The following is a 6,685-nucleotide window of genomic DNA, read 5'->3' as shown; positions in this document are numbered from 1 at the left end:
ACAGTAGGCATCTCTACCTCTAGCTCCGGGGCAAGGGTGGGAAAATATGCATATACCCACAGCTGCGAAAAACAAAAGGGCGACAGTGAGTATACAACAGATAAACACAGGCAATGCAGAAAACAAAATATGTGTGCAATGTGCAGATAAGGCAGAATACAGAAAAAATACAAAAAGCATAATGTGTAGTATAGCAAACAGAAAGTACAAGTGCAAAGCAGAGATCAGATTGTGTGTGTGCAGTGTACAGAAAGTGCAAAGCAAAAAGCACGGCAGGAAATGCAAAGCAAAAAAGTAAAGCATACCTCCCAGGCTCTCCAGTAGCCGCCGATTCTGTTCCCGCTCTTGCGAGATGTCAACCTCATGTATCCATATAAGGTGGCCAGGCCAGCGCCACCCCAGTCGTAAAGCCGGACCTGAGACAAGTCCACCAAGTGCTCAAGAGATATAGCCCAGCAGTGTTCGCCCGATCGGCAAACAAAGTGGTGTCGAAAAGGAACATCAAGAAGCCTTGGGCATACTTCTCGATCTCCTCTGGGGTCTCTGGGTTTGTCCCTCTGAAATGCTCTACGAACCAAGTGTATCGCACCATCCTTGAACAGAAGATACGTAGACGAGCCCCCAACAGGTAGATCCAGGCGGCCTCATACTCGCCCATGTCTGTATCATAAGCGATCGGACGACCCCTTACCTCTATGTCAATGACCATGGCAAAGTCATAGGGAGTCATCGTCATCTCCCTCATGGAAGAGAAGTGGAAAGAGTTGGTGGTATCCCACCATCTCTCTACCAGTGCACCAAGTAAGGGCCTACTCACTATAAGACGCGATAGCCCCATGCAGAACAAGCCGAAGCCGGCCTCATCGACAATCTGGCGGACGCCGACAGGGAGCTCCATGTACCACTCCCTCGCAAATGTGGCTCTGTATCCTCTGATAGAGTGTGAGTCCTCCTGTAATCAGAATGGGCAGATGAAAGGCAATGTAAGAAATACAGTGCAAGAATGTGTCTGAGACAAACAGATGAAAGGCAGTGTAAGAACTACAGTGCAAGAGCATGATCTATGCAAGAAATGCAAGGTACATTGAGGAAAATGTAAGAACACAGTGTATACCTCGGTGGCACCGTAGGACAAATGGGACTCTAGCTCTCGTAGCAAGAGATCCTTTGGAATGCCTCGTGCAAATTTTCTGAAATGACGGATGGTGTCGGGTGGTAGCACATGTGTCTCAGGATGATATGTCTCTAGGTCAAAGGGTCGAACCCTGGGTGGTAGTGGTACAAGCTCAGGATCCACCTCCATCCCTGGGGAAGCTCCGTCATGTGGTATGTCGTCTGCCATCTGGAAAGGAGATGAGAAAGTGGGCGAAAATGAGGAAAATAGGTGAAAAATGCCAAAAGTCAACAAAAGTCAACCCTAAGAGAGAGAAAATGGGAGAAAAAGTCAAAGCTCGGGAAAAGGCACCAAATCCAAGAGAAACTCGAGGGAAACAAACCTCAAGTGGTGAAAATGAAGAAAAAAAATATCGAAATCAAATTTCAATCCGCTCAAAACAAAGGAAATCAAGAGGTTTTAGCGAATCAACTTTGCGTGGGGCGTTGGAAAACTCATATAAAGCTCGGATCTAGAGAAAAGAAAGGTCTAGAGTGAGAGAGGGGTGAATTTCGGCTAGGGAGGAGTAAGGAATTGAAGTTTGAGGGTGTAAATATGAAGACCCAAGGCAAAAAGACCAAAATGGCCCCGAATTGCCATAGGTGGCCTACAGCCACCATTGGTGGCCGATAACCTTCAAGTGTAGCCGATGGGTGGCCAACGACCTCCCCTTGTGGCCGACAGATTCCCAATGCTCCTACATTGGGTCTTTCTGCTGTTTTGTGTCTTCTATTTTTCATGAAGTGCAAGAAAAGTTCACTTTTGAGTACAAATTGCCACTGCGGAAGCTCCAAACCGTGTCTTTGGCGCACGATGGTTCATCGTTGTTGTCACGCCCCAAGCTCCGTGACAACGCCGCACACTCATTTAAGTGAGCATGCAAGGCTAAGAATCCAACACATAACCAACAATGTAAAATACTCAAATTAAATCCTTAAATATCATAATGCTAAAAACCATACAAATAGATAATTCTTATCATATGAAATTGTCCACCAAGTCCACTAATAAAAATAATAATAATAATAATGATCCAAATACTCAAATCATAGTCCTACTCTCGGTACTCCCACAAGTAAAAACCCTGCACAGCTCTACTCCTCAGAATCTGAAAAATAAAATAAGGGTAAGCTAGACAGCCCAGTAAATAACCAACCATCACTATTAGCTAGATCAAGTATACAAAAAAAATAGTCGATAACCAATAAATATATTTTTTTGCTACCATTCAATAAATGAATAATTATTTGTAAGACAGTTTCATAGCTAAAAATAAACAATGTACAATACATTTTAATTGAAAATCCAACAAGATAATTCAAAGGAAATTCGTTGTTCAAATCGATGGTTCGATATTCAAATGGTTCAATGATGCAATTCACAAAACCCAAGTCTTGGTGACTACGGTCACTTAGCCCGTGACAAGGCCCAGAACCACACATAGGCCGGTGGTAAAGCCCCAAAAGAAACTAGTTTCTGTGCCAATAAATAACCCCCATTGGCTAGGGTCCAAATCATAGTCAGACTAGAGTGATGTTCAAAATTCAAACAATACACAACTTTCAAATAAAACATTCGATATTTTCAGAATAAATGTTTAGTACAATTTTCAAAATAGTTTCATCAAATATTCAAATAATTTTCATAATAATATTCGATGTTGTTTTATACTTGACCCATATTTTATTTTAAGAGAACATGAAGGATATAAATAAATATTTATGATTTTAAACGATTCGATAGGAATAAAAATGAACCAACAGTGATAGAGGGTTACTTACCTCAAACGCTTAGAAATAACACTCCAACACCAACTCCAAACACCCAATTTCACCACTTCAATCACACAAACCTATTAAATAAAACTTCAAATAAATTAATATTTTTTTACATGTTACAAACACTCACAAAAGCACCACTATATTAGATTAATGTATTACTTTAATATTCAAGAGATCAAACCATTCAACCCAACTTTATAGCCAAACACACCTTTACCCATGATACAAAACTCCATTGTTTCTATTACCCATCCAAAGTTACACTTACACATTGCACCCAATTCTCAAAACCTAAGTAGGCACCTATAGATCTTCCAAATCTCCTTAATGCATTGATTGTTAAATTCCTCAACATAAACTTAATAATTAACAGTAAAGACAGATTTTACCTTAACCAATGGGTGTCCCAAAAATCACCAACGTGCTGCCTTCAATCCCTATTGTAGCCTCACTTGAACCTCTCTTCTCTTTTTCTTTTCTTTTTTCTTTTACCTTCTCAAACCCTAGCCGCCTATGGAGCAATTCATAGCCTCTGTTTTGTTTGTTTTCCAAGACTTAAAGCCACAATAGGTGGGCATATTAACCTAATTTCACAAAGTTACAAAATTACCCATCTAAGTAATAGGAAATATAATGCCATCTCATAACTAATTCTTTGATATTAATAAATGACCCATATAAATTAATTTAATTACTAATCTATCCAATAAAATAATCCTACACACAACTTGGGTTTTACATTCTTCCCCTCTTAAAAGAAATTTCGTCCTCGAAATTTGACATACCTGTAGTCTCAAAAAGTTGTGGATACTTTTGTCTTATTTCATTCTCAAGTTCCCAAGTAGCTTCTCTCTCCAAGTGATTGCTCCATTGAACCTTAACGTAGTGGATGACTCGACGCCTCAAAACCTGCTCCTTCTTATCAACAATTCTTACAAGGTGTTCTTCATAGGTCAAATCCTCCTTAAACTACAACGGTGCATAATCAATCACATGATTGGGATTCGGTATATACTTCCTCAACATCAAAACATGGAAGACATTATGAACTCCAACTAGTGAAGGTGGTAGGGTAAGTCTGTAAGCTACCTCTCCAATTCGATCTAAAACCTCAAATGGTCCAATAAATCTAGGACTCAATTTACCACGAACACCAAACCTCATTACTCTTTTCATAGGAGACACATTAAGGAACACATGGTCTCCAACCCCAAACACCAAATCGCGTCTCCTGTTGTCTACATAACTTTTCTGTCTACTCTCTGCAGTGCGAAGTTGCTCTCTAATAAGATTGATCTTGTCCACTGTTTGTTGCACAATCTCAGGCCCTAACAACTTTCTTTTGCCTACATCATCCCAACAAATAGGTGATCTACACTTTCGTCCATATAAAGCCTCATATGGTGCCATTTGAATGCTCGCATAATAACTATTATTATAAGAGAATTCCACTAAGGCCAAATGCTCATCCCAAGAACCTCCAAGATCATTAATGCAGGCCCTCAACATGTCTTCAAGAGTCTGAATAGTTCTCTTTAACTGTCTATCACTTTGAGGATGAAAGGTCATGCTAAAATTCAAACTAGTATCCAAAGCTGTATGCAAACTCCTCCAAAACATAGATACAAATCTGCTATCTTTATCAGACACTATGGTCACTGGAATACCATACAACTTCACAATCTCCTTGATATACAATTTTGCAAACCTCTCTAAGGAGAACCCTACCATAAAAGCTAGAAAGTGAGCGGATTTGGTCAATTGATCAACAATAACCCAAATAGCATTGTTACCACCTTAGGTCCTAGGCAACCCCATCACAAAATCCATGGTAATATATTCCCACTTCCACTTGGGAATAGGAAGAGGTTGTAACTTACCTGCAGGTCTCTGATGTTCAACTTTCACTTGTTGACATACCAAACATTGAGCAACATACTGAGCAATTTCCCTCTTCATATTATTCCACCAAAAGTTCCTCTTCAAGTCTTTATACATTTTAGTGCTCCTTGGATGTACAGTATATCCTGAACTGTGAGCTTCTCTCAGGATTTCTCTCTTGAGCTCTAAATCATTAGGCACACACAACCTCTCTCCAAATCTCAAGGTTCCATCTTTATGCATACAAAATTCCATCTGTAGACCTATTTCTATTTCAGCCTTAAGTTTTTGCAACTGAGGATCTCTTTCCTGAGCATCTTTAATTCTATCAATCAATGTGGGTTGAACTCTAAGGTTTGCCAACTGCACTCCATGACTATGCCATCTAATCTCAATATTCAATCTCTGTAAGTCCTCCAAGATATTCTTTTGGTCAGTGATTAAGGTAGCCAAATTACTCGGGGTCTTTCTACTCAAGGCATCCGCCACTTCATTGGCTTTTCCTGGATGATAATTGATAGTCAAATCATAGTCCTTTAATAGCTCCAACCATCGCCTTTGCCTCATATTCAATTCTTTTTGAGTGAAAATATACTTCAAACTTTTATGATCAGTGAATATCTCACATTTCACCCTATACAAATAGTGCCTCCAGATTTTCAATGCAAACACCACGGCAGCCAACTCCAAATCATGCGTAGGATAATTTTGCTCATATGGCTTCAACTGCCTAGACGCATATGCCACTACTTTATCATTCTGCATCAGGACACAACCCAAGCCCATCTTCGATGCATCACTATAGATGGTAAAACCTTCATCTCCGGACGGAACTACAAGTACTGGAGCAGACACCAATCGACTCTTTAGATCCTGAAAACTCTTCTCACAATCATCAGACCATTCAAATTTAACCCCTTTTTGTGTTAAACGAGTCAAAGGCATAGAAATTCGGGAAAATTCCTCAACAAACCTTCTATAATAACCTGCTAAACCCAAGAAGCTACAAATTTCAGTGACACTAGTAGGCCTATTCCACTCTACCACCGCCCTCACTTTCTTGGGGTCAACAGACACCCCATCTCTAGATATCACATGACCCAAAAATGATACACTCTCAGCCAAAATTCACACTTCTTTAATTTAACAAATAATTTCTTCTCCCTTAATATGTGCAACATTATTCTCAGATGTTCTTTGTGCTGCTCTTTACTCTTTGAGTACACAAGAATGTCATCAATAAAAACTACCACAAACTGATCTAAGAAGGGTTTAAATACTCTGTTCATTAAATCCATAAAAGCTGCAGGCGCATTGGTCAACCCAAACGGCATCACTAAAAATTCATAATGCCCATACCTAGTTCGGAAGGCTGTCTTAGGTATATCTTCCGCCTTAACCTTCAACTGATGATAGCCAGAACAAAGGTCAATCTTAGAAAAGACTTGTGCTCCTTGCAACTGATCAAATAGGTCATCTATCCTAGGCAAAGGATATTTATTTCGGATTGTCACCTTGTTCAACTCTCGATAATCAATGCAAAGGCGAAAACTACCATCTTTCTTTTTCACAAATAAAACGGGCTCACCCCAAGGAGAAACACTAGGCCTAATAAAGCCCTTATCTAGTAACTCTTGTAACTGTTCCTTCAACTCTTTCAACTCTGCTGGGGCCATCCGATACGGAGCCTTGGAGATAGGACCCGTGCCAGGTATCAATTCAATGGCAAACTCAATCTCTCTATCTAGTGGCAACCCCAGTAACTCTTCAGGAAAAACATCGAAAATTCCTTCACAACTAGAATATCCTCTAACTTCAATTCAGTCTCACGGGTATCTCTCACAGAAGCTAAATAGCCCTCGCAACCATT

At 40.0% G+C, this 6,685-nt stretch overlaps 1 long non-coding RNA gene across 1 annotated transcript; it reads right to left on the bottom strand.

The window, feature by feature from the left end:
• Positions 1–1,993: 1,993 nt before the first annotated feature.
• LOC145814201 (uncharacterized) lies at positions 1,994–4,412 on the bottom strand. The gene is made up of 3 exons (XR_014357542.1): positions 3,324–4,412; positions 2,935–3,005; positions 1,994–2,261 (listed from the first exon to the last, which is right to left on the bottom strand). It is a non-coding gene; the product is annotated as an uncharacterized LOC145814201 (long non-coding RNA).
• Positions 4,413–6,685: the final 2,273 nt, after the last annotated feature.

Source organism: Camellia sinensis, unplaced genomic scaffold, assembly GCF_055761805.1.
Source record: "Camellia sinensis isolate YWXY unplaced genomic scaffold, ASM5576180v1 Unanchor1, whole genome shotgun sequence".
Classification (NCBI taxonomy): Eukaryota; Viridiplantae; Streptophyta; class Magnoliopsida; order Ericales; family Theaceae; genus Camellia; species Camellia sinensis.
The sequence above is the reverse complement of the archived record's forward strand: the minus strand, read 5'-3'. Positions and strand labels throughout refer to the sequence as shown.